This window comes from Gorilla gorilla, chromosome 8, assembly GCF_029281585.2.
Source record: "Gorilla gorilla gorilla isolate KB3781 chromosome 8, NHGRI_mGorGor1-v2.1_pri, whole genome shotgun sequence".
Taxonomy (NCBI): Eukaryota; Metazoa; Chordata; class Mammalia; order Primates; family Hominidae; genus Gorilla; species Gorilla gorilla.
The window spans coordinates 19,463,929-19,482,916 of record NC_073232.2 but is presented as its reverse complement, the minus strand read 5'-3'; the positions used below and the strand labels follow the sequence as shown (position 1 = coordinate 19,482,916).

The 18,988-nt window shown below is 35.8% G+C and overlaps 1 long non-coding RNA gene across 2 annotated transcripts in view; it reads left to right on the top strand.

The window, feature by feature from the left end:
• LOC129524915 (uncharacterized) overlaps nt 1–18,988 on the top strand; it is a 46,530-nt gene that overhangs the window by 8,875 nt on the left and 18,667 nt on the right. The gene's annotated exons all lie outside the window — the stretch shown is intronic.

The window sequence follows — 18,988 nt, the reverse complement described above, 5'->3', positions numbered from 1 at the left end:
AAAGTTACTGATACAAAATAAATATATAAAAATCAAGAATATTCTTATACCTCAGCAATACCCATAGAATGTAATAGAAAACAAAAGCCTCTATATGCCAGTAACAAAACCATGAAAAATAAATTTAATAAAAGATGTGCAAGATCTTTTTGGACAAAATTACAAAATGTTAACAAAATATATAATATAGAATGGGAATATATGAGTTATACAATGTTATAGAGAATAATCCATAAATGCAAAGTAAAATCAATCAAATTATTATATATTACAACTCATGGAGTCTACATCTAAAATTTATTGCTTCAACTGTACAGTAAGGATCCTTTATAAAATATAATATTTGGGGGAATAGTATGTAAAAAATTTTCAGCTATTTCTTGATAAGAAATATGAAGCCACAGCTTTAGGAAGCACAGCATACTTTAAAGCAAATCAACAAAAATAATTTTACAATGAAACGTAATGAAGACAGAAAAAGGAAAGCAGGCTTCTACTTCTAGCCATGACCCAGTAACGTAGTGTGGAACTTACATTCTTCACATGAACAATAAAACAAGGTAAAAAATACAAATCAACGGTGTACAAGACTTGGATCATAAGCAGCTGAGAACTCTCAACCGTGAGAGAGGGGAAACACATGAAATGACCCCCTACTCACCATAGCTCTCCAGGGAGAGGTCCCAAAATGCAGCAGAGGGAAGCAAAGCTAAAACAGAGATTTACGGAGTCGCTAATGAGGAGGCAGAGAGTTCGAGGCTACTGAAACAGCTGAACTTTGCATGGCAGATTACCAGAAAGGAGAACATAGTGGACAGAGGTACTCCTAAGTATCTGTATGTGTTTCTCAAAAGTCCTTAAGGCCAGGGTGGGATTCTGCATTGCCTAGCACAAAGTGCAAGGTTCAGAGTGGAGCTGATATTGCATAGCTGTGGTAGATGCAGTACTGTGGCCCAGTTAGAATGGAAGGGCATTGTTAAGTTAATACCTGGGCATTCAGCTGATATACCAGCACAGTCACACCTTAGGAGCAAAAACTGTATCTGAAAGTTACGTAACCTTCCTTAAGAAAACCTAAAATGAAGCCTCAACAAAATACGGTAGAGATGCTAGCAAATTTGCATCCCATTAAAACAAAATTCAATGCTCTAAAAAAGACATTAATCCAGATTTAACAACAATTTATCACTCACAATAACCAGCATTCTTGCTTATTCCCTAGACATGAGAATAGGCAAGAAGAGAAATATCTATTTATTTAATCCAAAAAGAAGACTGAAAAAGAGAAACAATATGACAAGAGATAGGATAGAAAACAAGTAGAAATATGGTATATATAAACCCAAATATATCAATAACTGCAATAAATGTAAATGCACCAAACACTCCAATTAAAATGCAGATTATCAGACTGTGTAATAAAGTGAGACCCAACAAAATGCAATCTACAGAGATTCACTTTAAAATATGAAGATACTACCATATGATCCAGCAATTCCACTACTGTGTGTGTATAGGTGTATAGACAGACAGATAGATAGACAGACAGATAGAAAAGAACTCAATGTATTGGAGAGCTATCTGCACTCCGGTGTTTATTGCAGCACTATTCACAATATATAGAATCTACCTAAGCAACCATTAATGGATGAATGGATAAAGAAAACATGGTATCTATATACACAATGAAGTATTATTCAGATATAAAAAATAAAATCCTGTCATCTGCAGCAACATGGATGGAAACACAGGTCATTATGTTAATGAAATAAGCCAAGCACAGACACACAAATATTGCGTGTTCTCACTCATATACGGGAGTTAAAAGAGGGGATTTCGTGAAGATAGAGAATAGACTGGTGGTTACCAGAGGCTGGGAAGTGTAGTGGGGAAGGAGGTTGAAGAGGGGTTGATTCATAGACACAAATAGTTAGACAGAAACAGTAAGACCTAGTGTTTGATAAATCAGCAAGGTGACTATCGTTAACATATATCTATTGTACCTTTCAAAGTAACCATAAAAGAATAATTCAAATGTTCCTAGCATAAAGAAAAGGTAAATACTGACAGTGATGGATATCCTAAATATCCAAATTCAGGCCAGGCACGGTGGCTCACGCCTGTAATCCCAGCACTCTGGGAGGCTGAGGCAGGCAGATCACGAGGTCAGGAGATCGAGACCATTCTGGCTAACACGGTGAAACCCTGTCTCTACTAAAAATACAAAAGATTAGCCGGGTGTGGTGGCCAGTGCCTGTGGTCCCGCTACTCTGGAGGCTGAGGCAGGAGAATGGCATGAACCTGGGAGGTGGAACCTACAGTGAGCTGAGATCAGGCCACTGCACTCCAGCCTGGATGACAGAGTGAGACTCCATCTCAAAAAAAAAAAAAAAATCCAGTCTTTGCATATCATATACATGTATCAAATTATTTCATGTATCCCAAAATATGTACATTAATTATATATCAAAAAATAAAACTGTTAGAGGAAAACAAAAATAAAATATAAAGACACAACTTGGTTTAAAGTAAAAGTATGACAAAAGTACACCACGTACACATTAAGCACATGGAAGTCACAGAAGGATACATGTGTATCAGACTAAGTGGATTTCAAGATAAGAAGCATGAGAGATGAAAAAGAACATTTCATGCTAAAAGAGCAAAATCAACAGAGAAATGTAACAATCCTCCATGTGTCTGTGGCTAATAACTGTCTTGAAAAATATGAGTGAATCTGGCAGAACTAAAGAGAGAAGTAGAAGAAATTCCAACTTGGAGTTGTAGATTTTCACTCTTCTCTCAGAAATGAATTGAAAAAGGAGACAAGAAATCAATAAGGATATAGAAAATCTGACCTCAGAACATTATACCCAGCAACTGCAGAAAACACGTTTTTTTCCCAAGGGCATATGAAATTGTCCCAGATATACCATATGCTGGCAATATAATGAGTGTTAATACATTTCAAGACTAATGAGAAAAAAAGAAAAAAATTACATCATCAGAAAAAAAAGAGGCTACATCACTACATATCCTCTCGTCATGTAAGAATAAGGAAATACTATCTACAAGTCAATGTCAGCAACAAATTAGATGAAAATACATGTTTCTTAAAAACTCAGTTGATCAAAATCAACACCAGAAGATACAGAATACCAGAAAACTATTTACTTATTAAACAGATTTGTAATAATATACTTTCCTGCAAACAAAAGCCCAGATACACTGATGCATCCTGACAAATGAATCATGTCCATTTTCACACAAACTGTTTTCAGAACAGCAGAGGACACTTCCCTAATTAACATTATGAGGCTATCTGTAATGACACCATGTTGACTATAATAAAGACTGGCATGGTCATTGTAAGAAAAAAATGTACAGCATTAAGTTTTCTTACAAACAAAGATATCTACCCTATTTCTCCTCAATTAAACACCCAGGAATTTACTCAAGAGAAATGAAAACACTTATTACCCAAAGAATCGTAGTTGATACTCATAATTAACTTATCCACAATAGCCAAGAACTAGAAATAAGAATATGTTAACAAGTGGATGAAGAAACAAATTCTGGTGATTCATACAATGGAGTAAGTATGTAGCAATAAAAATAATCAAACTGATGATATATACAAGAACAGATATTTTGTAGGTATTGTATTTAATAAAAAGAGCCAGATATAAAATAATACATAGAGCTCTGTAACAGGCGAAACTAATCTATTCTAATAGAGATTAGAGCAATGGTAAGAGGAGTTGGGATGAGGAGACTGGACCATGCCAAGGTGAAAAGGAAACTTTCAGGGGAAAGAAGCACTGGGGCTGCTTGTTACGTGGATGTGTGTATTTGTCATCACTCACTGAACTGCACACTGAAATCTATGCACATCATTTTACATTTTGTGTGTAAAGTTTATAATAAAAGTGAAAAATAGAGAAACCAGAACACCTATGAAAGAAGGACAATGGGAATAACTGGATATATACTAAATACAACAATGTAAGCTGGAGGAAAATGGAATATTAACACAAAAACACAAAGGATATTCTAAACAAGTATGTACGTTTAAATTTTGTCTCTGTAAAATGTTATACATATCTAATTTGTGAAATTTTCATGAAAAAAGAGAACTGAAATGTTAGAGAAAAACAGCATGTATGTCAGGGGAAAGATGATCTGAGTTAAAGTCTTTGAGTCTTGTTTTCTAGAAAGGCTCTCCTATGGTTCTAACCCTTGTGAGGTTACACGTTAATGGAAAATTTTCAAGAGTAGCCACTAACAGAAAAGAAGAAGCTTAAATATCAAATCAGAAGAGAGAAAAATATTAAAAATAAAATAGATAAAATGAAAATATAATAAAAGAGAAAGAATTGTAGTTGTTAGGGACATTCACATAGTGATTCTTACAACCATCCCCCAACAGGTTAATCGGCTCATACGTATAATGATTTGAATCCTTCCCACAACTTCATGGCTTCACTATTACCCGAATTTTATAGAGAAGGAAAGTGTGACACACAATGTCAAAAAGCTACTTTACTTAGTAGCAGATTCAAACTTAGGCAGTTTGGTTATGAAATCCATTTTGGAACCAATATCCTATTCTTCCTTGAAAGGCAGAGCAAAGATAAGTTTAATAGAGATATAATGAAAGGAATTCCAAAATGACAATAATTTCAATAAATGTGAAAGAAGTTACTGGTAAAAATACTTCTCAAGGGAATTTCAAAAGTTACAGCCCTGTGCCGCTGGAAGTGGTAAATGTAAAATACGGCAAAATTGAATGTCACAGAATGTCAAAGAATGGAAAAAGAGGTAAACGCAAACCAAAATAAAGATTAGGTAGCTATATTTACATAGAAATACAGTTTAAGATAAAAAAATATTGAGGGTAGAAAGGATCATTAGACAATAAAAATATTCTATTCGCTGGGAACTTACAGCTTTACAAACTTGTATGCAACTTATAAAACAGGCCCCAAAGTTTACAGCAAAAGTGAAAAGAACTACTGTGGGGTTCATGGTGAATAAATGATGAAATCATTCAAAGAGGACCTCAAGCCCTAGAGTGGAGAATTCTTATATTTTATTGTTTTAAATAATGATTAGACATAAATGTATACACCATAATGCTTTTAAATATAGTAATAGATATTTTTGCCAATAAAGTCTTTGCTACTTGCTATTATTTGTCTTAAGTAAAACTTGTAAGGAGAAATTACTGATTTAGAAATTAAATAATTTTCAAGGTTTGATATTTATTATGTATATTATTGAGTTCACTTTCTGAAAATTAAACTTACACTTAAAATATAGATATAATTTTCAATATTTTAAGAAGGTTTTACCAATTTGAATAGATAAAATATAGTGAACGTAGATTATTTTAATTTTGAACTCCAGATTTAAGTGATACAGGTTTCTTTCATACAAGTCATGATGCATACTCGTGTATGAGTTTTTCATGTTTTACACAATTTCTATTAGCATGTTTATGTTATTTTTGACTCATAAGAGCTTTCATATATTAAAAATACAGAAACTCAATTTGTAAATATTATTTCAAGTTTTAATGTAGTTCAAGTACTGCCTATAAACAAATTTTTCATTAAGAAGCTTAAAGGTTTAATATACTCAAATGTGTTTCCTTTATGTTTTTCTTTATTGCATTGAGAAAATATTTTATTATTTCAAGATTAATGATTTCCACATATTTACTAGGCTTGTAAATTAAATGTACATATAATTATTATTTTAGCAAAAAATCATAATAAAAGCAGAGTTGAGTGAATTACGATTAGAATTGAATAAAATGAAATAAATCAAGACATGTTGAAAGTATTGATAGTGGCACATAAATTGAGAAAAATTTAGAGTCATGAATGTTTATAGATTAGTCAACCAAAAGAAGTAGAGAAAGGCAATAAAAATTAGAAACAGATGAAATAGAAAATAAAGATACCACAGATATATTAAAAAATTAATAGTTTTCTTAAGAAGTAAAAAAACAGGCCGAGCATGGTGGCTCACGCCTGTAATCCCAGTGCTTTGGGAGGCCGAGGCGAGTGGATCACCTGAGGTTGGGAGTTTGAGACCAGCCTGACCAACATGAAGAAACCCCATCTCTAATAAAAATACAAAATTAGCCGGGTGTGGTTGCGTATGCCTGTAATCCCAGCTACTCGGGAGGCAGAGGCAGGAGAATTGCTTGAACCCAGGAGGCAGAGGTAGTGGTGAGCTGAGACTGTGCCATTGCAATCCAGCCTGGGCAACAATAACAAAACTCAGTCTCAAAGAATAAAAAGTAAAACAAAACAAAACAAAACAAAAAACACCTCTCATAAAACATGCGGGGATGTCATCAGAAGAGAGGAGATTTAACATATTATTGGAGAATCCCATAAATGACTTGAAGCCACTAAGTCAGAAACCTTGGACCAAACAAATTCTTAGAAAAATATAATGATAGAATGCTGAAGAAGAAATAGCAAGCTTAAATAGCCTAATAACCATAGAAATAAAATTAGTGTTAAAAATTATCACAAAAAAATTACCATCCCAAATGACTTTGTCAGTAAATTCTATGTAACTTTGAAGGAAAGGATTCCCATTATTTTGCACTTTCCAGAATATGGTAAAAAATAGAAATACCCTAATACCATGAGACCAGCAGAATCTTGAATCCAATCTCAGCTGTTATTAATTACTGTGAATAAGAATGGGAATTAGCTGGTTATGGGATTGACACATAAAATTCTATTTCTTTTTTTGTTTATTATACTTTTAAGTTTTAGGGTACATGTGCACAACGTGCAGGTTAGTTACATATGTATACATGTGCCATGTTGGTGTGCTACACCCATTAACTCGTCATTCAACCTTAGGTATATCTCCTAATGCTATCCCTCCCCCAACCCCCCACCCCACAACAGGCCCCGGTGTGTGATGTTCCCCTTCCTGTGTCCATGTGTTCTCATTGTTCGATTCCCACCTGTGAGTGAGAACATGCGGTGTTTGGTTTGCAAGGACAAAATTCTATTTCTTTACATGAACAAATGAGAAACAAAAATTACAAAAATATGTATGCCATTTACAAAGACAATAAAGTTACAAGAAAAATCTAACAAAAATTGTGCAAGACAAGACTGGAGAAAACCAGATAATTTTGTTGAAAGCTTTAAAAAATGATTTAACTAAAAAGAGATATCATATTCATGAATTGTAAGGCTCATATTGTATTTAATTCTTACTCAAACATATTTATAGATTCAATAACATGTCAATAAAATTCAAAAAGTCTCTCTAAGTTGATTCTCATTCTTATATAGAATACACTAGACCAAAATTTGCCAAAAAAATTCTAATAACACAACGTGTTTATGTGCATGAGTTGCTCTACCAGGTATCAAAACCTAGTATTAAGCAATAGATAGTGAGTTATTGGCCTAGGGATAAAGAAATTGATCAGTGGAACAAAACAGAACACTTAAAAACAGATCCATCCATGAAATCTGGCATCCATTGTCACAGCAAGTATGCAGTAAAATGGGTCATTTAATTCAAAGTTATGTTCTGTGGCATTTTATGTCAGTAAATTGAGCATTCTGTAATTCATCTGAGGGTGGTGCTTGCAGGGAAACAGGGTATGTAAGGCAGACTCATATCCTGAGTGTTAGTTCTGGCATGAATGAATCGCTGCCCCTCTGGGATCGAAGACATTCGGATGTATTAGATTTTCCACAAGGTGACGGACTGTCCTCTTTGCACAATGTTATATATTGAGACCTTAAATCTGGGCTCTGCTACTGACAGGGCTGAACATTCAGGAGTAACAATAGGTAGCTGAGTCTTTGCATGAAGAAATCGGGGGTATCTGGCTTATTCATAACCACCACTTCTGTCATCATAACTCCTCCGTTTATGGGGCCACTGTGGAAGACAGGATAGAGTCTGCCTGCCATTTGCCCCTAAATGCATCCTGTCTACCTAGCTGTTGAAGGCCTCCTTTACTGATACGTATTGATTATGCCTACACTCTTGGGTCTTCCCTCTATTTTCCTCCTCTTCATTTCCAATATTTCAGTGTGGGTATTACCAGGCCCTTATTAATCAAAAAAGCAAATCATTGCTACTGCCCAGAAATGCATGCATCTTCTTACCTCAGGTTATTTTTCTCTCCATACAAAAAACATGACTGAGTCTGTCTACTGCTTGTGGCTCTACGAACTGATTTTCTTCTCCTCATTGTTCTTTGAGGTCATTCCTGAGTAGGGCTGTAGTACAGCATCAGACCAATTCTGTCTTTGCCAACATGTTGAGCTAACCTACTTCCAGAGGAAGACTTTTATTTTCTTTCTGGTTCATTGTTAGGTGGTTTTAGAGAATGGCCAAGGAGGCTCTACTTGTGTGTGGGACACCCATCAACACAAAAAATGTTGGCAATATGGAGATCTGAGGCATCTGTTCTTGTAATTTTGAGGGCCATCTGGAAATGCTCAGGACAAATTCGTAATGTATAACTCACATTGTATGATGGATTGTGACTGCACCTGTCCAACTTTGTAACTTGGTGAATCTGACTATACTCAACTCATTATGTAGTTCCAGTGGTTAGGCACTTGCTCTCTGCTAGGGCTGGGTAGCATGCCAGAAGTTGCTTTTCAAACCCCAGACAGTACCTTGCTTCAGAACTCTTGTGTTCTATGCAGTGCCTCATTTACTGGGGATGACCAGAGGCTTTATATTAGTACATTATCTACCATAGATCCCTCTAGTCCCATTGGATCTGCCAGGTCATACAGTCTGGACCTGTGACAAAGTTCTCTCTCATTCTTTGCCCTTAAAACCGGCAGCCTCTGAGTCACTTCATAAATGATCAGGGCACTTTGCGCAAAAATGGTTTATGCTACCTCCAAAATACAGATAAAACTACTAAGCCTGTGGCCATGTTTCTCTTAGTGATAAGGAATGTATGGTTCAATAACCCTTTCCCTTAGATAGAATAGAGTACCACAGCATGCTCCAGATTAATGAAATCTTGTGAACATTACAAAAGTGGCAGGTGTCTGAATTTTAATTTTGTAGAGTACATAGTGCCCTCTGGCATGTTATGTACTTTTTCAGGGTATCAAGAATACTTGCCACTTTCTGCTCACTAGAGCATTTTAATATATGATTAATATGGTGGCTAAACACAGTAGTTTTCAGAATGACAAGATGATCCAAGTCTTTACAGAATACGTTGTGACAAAGAACAGGAGAACTGACACAGCCTAGAGGAAAGGCAGTACATGTGCACTTCTACTGTTCCCATGTAAAAACATATGGCTTTGGTTCCCTTTACCCCTGAATTTTGAAAATAATTTACTGTATCAATTATAGTCACCATATCAATACTTGCATACCCCAAATCTGTGATGATCTATTATATTAGCAGACACGCAGTGTGGAGGCTCCTCAGGGTACCTGACCACATATTGTCCAGATACAGCAACAACTATAGTTATGAGTACATTCACCAATATTCTAGATCTCCTCTCCATCTAGGCACAGAAATGGATTGCATTTCCCTGCCCTTTTCAAAATGAGGCTAAGTCTATTTGAAGGGCTTTGGCCAGTAAAAGGGCAAAGTCACATGCATCACTTCTCGGTGGTAACTGTTAGCCAGTGTGTTAGCATCTACATTTGCCCCCATTGCCATGGTCATTATCAAAGTGTTGATGTATGTCTATTCCTGCCCTAAATAACCTGTGTTGGTCATGCCCCTGTGAGCAAGAAGTAAAACTTTAGTTGTGTTAAGCCACTGAGATTTTGGGGTCATGTACAACGTTAATACACCCAGAGGCTGGGAAAATATGGCCTACTGCCTGTTTCTATCATACCATGTTGTTGAACCCTGGTATAACTGATGCTATCATGATAAAAAATGAAGAAAAATACCTTAAATCTGAAATGCAGCCCCACACTGAGCATAAGTAGGAAAAATTGTTTTCCTAAGCCACTCAATTTTGGCATGACTTATTATGCAGCATTATTGTGGCAGTACCTAATGGATACACTATGTGATTTAATTCTATAAAGTTGTATTTTTTTTTTTTTTTTTTTGGAGACGGAGTTTCGCTCTGTCGCCCAGGCTGGAGCGCAGTGGCATAATCTCGGCTCACTGCAAGCTCTGCCTCCCGGGTTCACGCCATTCTCCTGCCTCAGCCTCCTGAGTAGCTGGGACTACAGGTGCCCGCCACCACGCCTGGCTAATTTTTTGTATTTTTAGTAGAGACGGGGTTTCACTGTGTTAGCCAGGATGGTCTTGATCTCCTGACCTCGTAATCTGCCTCCCAAAGTGCTGAGATTACAAGCGTGAGCCACCGTGCCGGGCCAATTCTATAAAGTTTTAACACAGACAAAATTCAGGAAAGGTATTTGAAGTCACGATGGCAGTCACCCTTTGTGAGTGGTGACTGGAGGAAGCCCCAAGAGGGTGGCTGAGTTGCTGTGATGTTCTGGTTCTTGATCTATGTGGTAGATAACACAGGAATATTCAGTTTCTGAAAGTTCATCAGGTTTAAATAACTTGATGAACTTCTGATTTTAGTTTTCATTATGCCAAGAAGTTTTCCATGTTTTCTTTGTGTCAAGAAGATAGAGGAAAGAGCAATACCTATGTGTCTTTATATTGAATGATTTATGAGGCATATTGTTAAGAGCAATAGGCAATCATAGAATAGCCAGTATGAATAGTATGCCACCATTTGTGTGAAATTCAAAAGGTGGATATGGATACATACATTCTGGCATATAAAAAATATCTCTAGAATGATAAATGTAGTTGCCTCTAGAGAGAATAACTGAAAAGTCAGAGTAGAAATTAAATAAACTTTTAACTGAGGACCTCCTTTTATAAAAACTGATTTTTTTAACCACGTGTATATAACTGAAATTTTAAATACCAAAATTAGATTTATAATGTATATACTATACTAGTAACTCTTCCATTATATCTGTTTCTGATTGCTACTATTACTTAAATAACAATGTGATAACATCCTTAATTTTGTTTCACTATTTAACATAGATTTCTGAAAATATGATTGGATCCAGAAATGGATGAGAGATTTCATTGAAGATTAAGTGATTTATTCACAGATATTTACATTTTATATCTTACTGTATCTTTTTGTTATAGGTAAAATAATGTTTCATATTTTTGGACAAAAATTTAGAAATTTTTAGGATGAGAACTTGTAAATCTAGAGTTCTTTGGATGATTTATGAAAATTTGATTTGCATCATTACATATATATTTTAATTTTTATGTGTCCCAGGCTCAAAATGCTGGGCTGAAACAATCCTCCTGCCTCAGCCTTCCAAGGTTGTTTGGATAACAGGCATATACCTCAGTGCCCAGCTAAAATTCTTTATTGTTTTTTCATCTTGCTATTTAAAGAGCATTATTCTAAAATTTATTTATTGTATATATTTAAGGTATACAATATATTTTGATATATTGACAGTGAAATTATGAAAGTCAAATAAACCAATCTATCACCTTCTGTAGTTACCTTTTGTGATAAGAGAACCTAAAATCATAGCAAATTTTCAGTATACAATGTTATCAACTATACTCTTCATGTTTTGGGTTGGATCTCTAGATTTATTCATTCTCACAACTGCAAATTTGTACCCTTTGGCCTACATCTCATTTCCTTCCCCTCATTCCCAGTATCCACAATTCTACTGTTTCTATTTATTCAACTTGTTTTAGATTCCGCATACAAATGAGATCACCCAGTACTTTTTCCCCCTATGTATGGCTTACTTCACTTAGCATAACGTCCTCCAAGTTCATCTGCATTGTGGTAAAAGGTAGGATCTCCTCTTTTAAGGTTGAATGCTATTTCATTGCATTTTTCTATGTGCAATCCTAAAGGGTGATTTTTAGGATGGAGCGTAGGGTTATCCAGCCACTTCTTAGCCTGTATTAAGAATCACAGCACATAATCACTCATATACACACAGAGCTTTACAAATTTTTGGTGTACAGTGGTTTCATCTACCTTGAACTCTATGGCTGAGGGGCTTTTCTTATGGGTCATTTGGCTGCCACAGCAGGCAGTGTGAATTAATCATGCCTTTTGTCTAAATATCTTCTTTCTTCCTTTATTTGTATAGAGGAGAAGGAAGACTTGTGTCTTTTGTCATTTCCATTTCTGAGAGTTTCCTCTCCATTCTGCCCATTGGTCTCCTATTTTCACGGTTTCTCCTGGCAGAGAAAGATACTCCTGTCATTTTAATAATCAATAGCAGATTGCAATTCTTCATGCTTTTCCAGTATTTTTCCAGTGGAGGAATTTCTGCCACATATGTGGTTATGTCCTAAGAGGTGTCATGTAATGACACAATCAAAATATCTTTATATCTGTAAATATAAAATATCTACAGATATAAAACATCTAGATATAAAATATCTATATGCACAAAATCAAAATAAAAATATCTAGCATATGATTCACTGATTTTACTTCAAAAATAAAAATTCTCCAGGTGTTAATGTATTAGCATCATGGTCATTTTTGTTTAATCTTTATTAAAAATGATTGAAAAAGCCATTTGGATGACGACACAACTCTTAGTTCTCCTTGTGTCATGTTAGTAACTTGATATATTTTACTTCAAGTTTTTTAAGAACTTGAATTGACCCGAAATAAAATAACTATTGGCTGTTTTTTTCCTACAATTATGAGCCTTTAATGGAAAAGATGACATTATCAATTCTCAAACATACTCTTATTTGAAAAACAATCTACTGAATGATATTACATTGCAAGTACCTAGAATCTCTTAATTCTAAGAAAGTATGTCAAGGGCAAGAATTCTGTTGTAAATACCAATTCTACGCTTGTAGAATTATCTTATGCAAATCACTTCATATGTCAGTGCATATTAGAAGGAACTGGCAGAAGTTCCTCCAACATTTGTGTTACCTTTGATTTTTTTCATGGTTAAAATATGGTTAATAAAATCATGTTGTTGTGCTATTCACAGGGATATTTGGTGGCAAGTATTGCTATACTTCCCTATAATAGTTTTGATGATTGTAAGATGTTAACATTGCTATATGAATCTCATATCGTTAGAACATGTTCCCTGTGTACCTAAGTCAGTTGATGATATAATTTAAGACAAAAAGAAAAGAGATCACTAAAGAGAAGTATGGATTTGTGATGAGTCCAAATCGAATATAGTGTTTCTTAGTGAAAAAACTCTAAGTCAGGAATCTCAGAATGTAAGTCATTTGTTCTGAGTGACATTAAAAAATAAAGCCAATCTTATGTAAAATGAAGGAGTGGAGCACGATTATTGAATGCTTATTAGGGCCCTCTCCTGATCTGATATTCTGTGTATCTTTTACTATATGAATACCCCTTGAGGCTGTCTCTCACTTGTTGGGCTATTTCAGTATCTTGGTCATCTTTGAGATTTTCTTGTTGGCATTAACAAATTAGGATGCATTGGCCCTAAAGGCAATGGTTAGAGAATTATGTCAGAAATAGCAGCTTATGCAATTGCCAGCAGTTCTTTGGAAATCTCTCTCATACTGTCCTTTGAGTCGAGTCATGGAATCAAATTAGAAGTCAAATTTTAGTGTACAACTTTGTCTTCTGATATGCAAAGAGACAGAGCAAAGAGACTGAATGCTGAAGCAATGCTGGAGGAACTATGATAGAAAGATGCTCAGACTGGTAATTTCTATGTATTATGAATTTCTATCAGATCTTCTTCACTTAAACATACCCCTTTGGGAGCATAGTCTATTATCATGGATTTTCAGATGCCCCCAACATGGAGTCTACATGGATACAAGGAAATAGTCTATTATATTAATTAGGTTCATTAGCAGCTTTAACGAATTAACTCCCAAACTTTCAGGACTTCAACCTATTTCTTCCTCAAGTAACCATGTAATCTGGATGTTCCTGAACTTTGGAAATCTTTCCTCCAAGCTGTGGCGTAGGGACCTGTGTTCCTTCCCATTTGTGGCTCTGTCATTCATGAACAAGGTCTGAGAATTCTCTGCTTCCAGCCAATAGGCAGTGGGGAAACAGCATGGAAAATGCACACAGTTTCTTTTTCTTTTCTTTTTTTTTTTTATTATACTTTAAGTTCTAGGGTCCATGTGCACAACATGCAAGTTTGTTACATATGTATACATGTGCCATGTTGGTGTGCTGCACCCTTTAACTCGTCATTTACATTAGGTATATCTCCTATTGCTATCCCTCCCCTCTCCCCCGCCCCAGGACAGGCCCCGGTATGTGATGTTCCCCACCCTGTGTCCAAGTGTTCTCATTGTTCGATTCCCACCTATGAGTGAGAACATGCGGTGTTTGGTTTTCTGTCCTTGCGATAGTTTGCTCAGAATGACTGTTTCTTAAGCACCATGGGTTGCACGCACCATATTTATCACTTCTATTGTCATTCTGGACCTAACGCAAGGACTACTGGGGAACATAGGCTCTGGCTGGGCAGTTGCTTTCTAGGGCAACTCTATGCTATGCAAGAAGAAAGCACGATTCCCACAGTTATCCCTGCCCCATCCCATGTGTCAGTTTAGCATTACGAGATATGTGTTAGGTCTGTCCTTTAATACAAAGTTCACTGTTTCTTATTAAGTGGCTACCCACACATGGGTTTTTATCAAGTTCATTAAACCATAAATTGAATTTTTGGCCGAGTCCTATCCCAGGATTGACAACTCACGCTCCCCTATTGATGACTCTTGAATGACTCTCATTACATTCATTACTAAAACAGAAAGGATGCCTGAAACAAGCTGTTATTAAACAAAGCAGTCCTGGTTGCATTTATTTGAAGGTAGTCTTCCCCAGTAGATCATTTTTCTTTGGATTATTAACTCAAAGTTCTTGTTTAATGAGGTATAGAACAGCACTGTTTCCAGCATCAGGAGACCTGATACTAAATGCTTACCTCTTTTGACCTCAGTTTTCTCACCTGCAAAATGCATTTAGACTGACCAGTCTCCAAAAGCTCTTCATGCTCAAAAGTCTCTACAGAGTCAATTGGAAACCTAGTATGTTGCTTGTGTACCTTAGCCCCTTTGAAGTTCTGTTTTCTCGTCTTGTGGTCATGCATATTGATGTGTTAGCCACATTGACTATGCTCATGTCTGAACACTTTTGCCAGTGTGATCTGTCAACTTGTCACTGCTTCCTAGACCTCAGCAACTCTGCTGTAATTTCTGATCATGCTTGAGTGTCTTCTGGAAGCACCCTTTCCCTCCAACACTTCAATAGCTGGAATGTGGCCTATATGCTCAAATTCCTAATCAACTTTTTGAAGCATTAAGCCTTAGCTTATGATAACTGAGATATCTAACCTTTGAAAACATATTCCCCAGGTAGATACCACTCTCTTCTCTTTGAATCTAATTTAGTACCCATGAAACGTGATCCATTTGATGGGACCATCTGTTTTTTTTCTTCTGCCAAAGACACTCTGCACATTTTGGCAGCTTCTCTAAGTGTACTCAGTAACTCATGCCAAGTACAGTTGGAATGCACCATGAATCCCAACTCTGAAAACAACTGAACTAAGCAGTGTTCATCTTAAACGACTGATGTGCAGTGAGTCAAGCAACACTGGCCTATATACCTTAAGGTATGGAGGGGAAGGGGAAGGCAGAATAAGTTAATGTGATAACTTCTACACTGTAAACTGGGGGCAGTGATTTGGATTCATAGGATAGTGACAATTTTGGGATTTTTCTTCCCTGAAGTCTACTCCCCAATTTTGGGATTACAATCTCTATTCACATAAATATCACTGTGATCCTTTTTATACACATGACCCTGTGTATGTCTATACCCAGTTGATTGGTTCAGAAGCAACATCTAAGTCTGAAGGAAGCTACATTTAGGACTCAGATTTCCAATATGGTATTTCTCAAGTCACTGTAGCTATACGAGCAACAGCTTGGGTGTTATAGGACATGAGTCTTCCCACGTGGACCAGAAAAAGAAAGATTGCATGTCTTCAATGAGAGAGAGAAGAGGCAGGGTGAGAGGGAGGATATGAGGAAGAAAAAAAGAGTAGAAACGTTCAGATGAAGACAGACTTCTGACATTATTTGTGCACTTGTGTCTGTTTTTCCCACAGCCCAGTCATATTTTGTTTCTTAAATTCTAAGAGGTAAAGCATTTAAAAAATAAATTGTTTTTGCTTAGGCAAGTTATGCTATCTGCAAACTAAATTTTAACTTATACATACAAGGGAACAAAGTAAGATTTAGTATCTTTCCAATTAACACAAGGCTTGGCTTATATTAGTTAATTTCATTAATTGATTAAAGAATCTACACTAAAAATAAAGTTTGAACCATTTGGAGGTCTGATCTCATTTTTAGAATCATTTACTCCAAAAGATGGCAGTCTTTATGGCTTATCTGTCACAAACAGTGTCCATGCTTTCTGTGTGTCCAGATTCTGAAGGGTTAATCTTATGAAATATTTATACCCTTAAACCAGACTTAACATTTAATTAGATAAAATATTATGATGCTATAGTTTTTTCTGCTTTAATATTAAACTTTAAGGGATGCTTTATAAGACCATCATAGTTCTCATTTGTATATCAGAAAAGCCAAACACAAAATATGGAAGTACAAAGCATGTATTGAGAAGTAAGCTTAAAATAAAGCTTGGTGATTTTGAATGGCTGTATTCAATTTGTTCACACTGTGGTGAAGAATAACAGTCAAAGAGGCAGGCATCATTCCTGATTTTTATCAAAAATTCACATTATATCAGTGATAACATTTTAAAAAACTTTATAAATATCTCTTTAAAAAGTTAAATGAAATATTCAGTGACTTTGTGTCAGTGTCTAGAAAAAGGAACTTCAAACTAGATGCAAATGTGTCTTACCCATTTTTAATTAACTCTTGAGAGTGATTTTTAAAACATTGGTTTTATGTATGCTTAAGGAAACCTGTTAATACTATATTTTTCTTCTGGCTTTTGACTGAATTTGCTTTGCTTTAAATTGGGGAGTCGTTTTAGGAAACATTATCTTTTCCAAACCCAGGATCCCATTCACTGAGGAGGAAATGAAGAGTCCTCATCTTTTTAGATGGAGCTCTTTGTTAGAATCCTGGCTTCGGAAGTTGCTGTTTTTCGTAGGGCATGTCCTTTAACCTCTCTGAATCCTGTTTTGCTCATCTCTAGTAAGATAATAAAGTTTGACTTAAGAGGTGATTGCAGAATTAAAGACATGGTAGACATATAGCAGGCAAGAAATAAATAGTTGCCATTGTTGTTCACACCAATGTCCTCAGCCAAAATAGAAATTCTATTTGGCTCCCATTAAAGTTTTCATGAATGAACTGGCTTATTCTATTCTTGACAACTCATAGCATTACTCCCTCTGCAAATGCAAGAGGGCAGAAAAACGAGGACTCTGCTTACTGCTGTGATGCTGAAGAAGGTTCAACCAAAGAAGCCTCACATCTTTTGTTCTCCTGGCTGAAAACCATGTATTTGGATGATTTTCTTTTAATAACATTCTTTGCCAGCTGGGTTGAATTCCCCAATTTATTATGTGTATTTGACGTTCTTTTACCACACAGATATTAATAAAGAAGGAAATAATATAGAAGTAGTTACCTTCCCTCACCCCATAGAATAAAAGGCATAAAACCATCATATTTTCATTTGGTCAAACAATCAGAAAGTAGACAAATACATATGGAAATTTAAAGATTTTTCTATTTTTTTCTTACAGAAAGAAGAGCAATGTTAAAAAAAAAGTACATTTCAAAGTGATGAATGAAAACAGCCTTTGAATGATGGATTTAGAAAATGTACTTGTTCCATAAAAAATATCTCACAGTAGAAAATAAATTTTCTCATTATCAAGGTTTTCAATTATTATCAAATAAACCATTTGAGTCATGTCTTTTAGTATTAAAGTCAAGGAAAGCATTGGTGTCCCATTTGCAGTGATTCATAGTAAGTTTAGCAGATTCACGATGGCTGGGTTTATTCAAATTTGTCATTGAGCATTCAAAAACAATTCTCTAAATAAATTTTCTATTTGTTATCATATAAATCAGTGCAAACAAACCTCCATGATGTTTAAGGGCTTAAATATTCATTCTAAGTGTTCATTCTGGGTGTTTTAGTTTTACTATCCCTTGGTGTGTCAACCTTTATTTTGCTTACTAAGAATATCCTAGTGTAGGTGAGTTACTGGTAGGGACACAGCAAGCACTCAACTCTTCTTTAAAATTTATTTTTATATTAGAAATTTGTATTTTGACCTTCATATTTGAAAATGTGTGTCTTCTCTTTACATAGCATATCCAATGGCTCAGTTATAATTACTTACTTGCCTGTTTCAGTAAGTTCTAACCAGAAGGATGCACAAAAGTTAGATGCAACCGAAGGAGGGAAAAAGTATGAATGGGTTTGCGTGTCATTTCTCAAGTAACATACATCAGTGACAAAAAGCCGTGAAACTTTACTTTTTTCTAATCGTTTACTGTTGCAGCTTTTATATCAGGTGCATTATTTATTTAATTTATAAAATTCAACTCAACCAAGTTGCATGATGGTAGAATTCATAAAACCACTCATTTCAGCCGGGTACGGTGGCTTACGCCTGTAATCCCAGCACTTTGGGAGGCCGAGGCGGGCAGATCATGAGGTCAGGAGATTGAGACCATCCTGGCTAACACGGGGAAACCCTGTCTCTACTAAAAATACAAAAAGTTAGCTGGGCGGGGTGGCGGGCACCTGTAGTCCCAGGTACTTGGGAGGCTGAGGCAGGAGAATGGCGTGAACCTGGGAGGCGGAGCTTGTAGTGAGCCGAGATCTCGCCACTGCACTCCAGCCTGGGTGACAGAGATTCTGTCTCAAAAAAAAAAAAAAAAGAAAAGAAACAAAACAACAACAACACTCATTTCGTC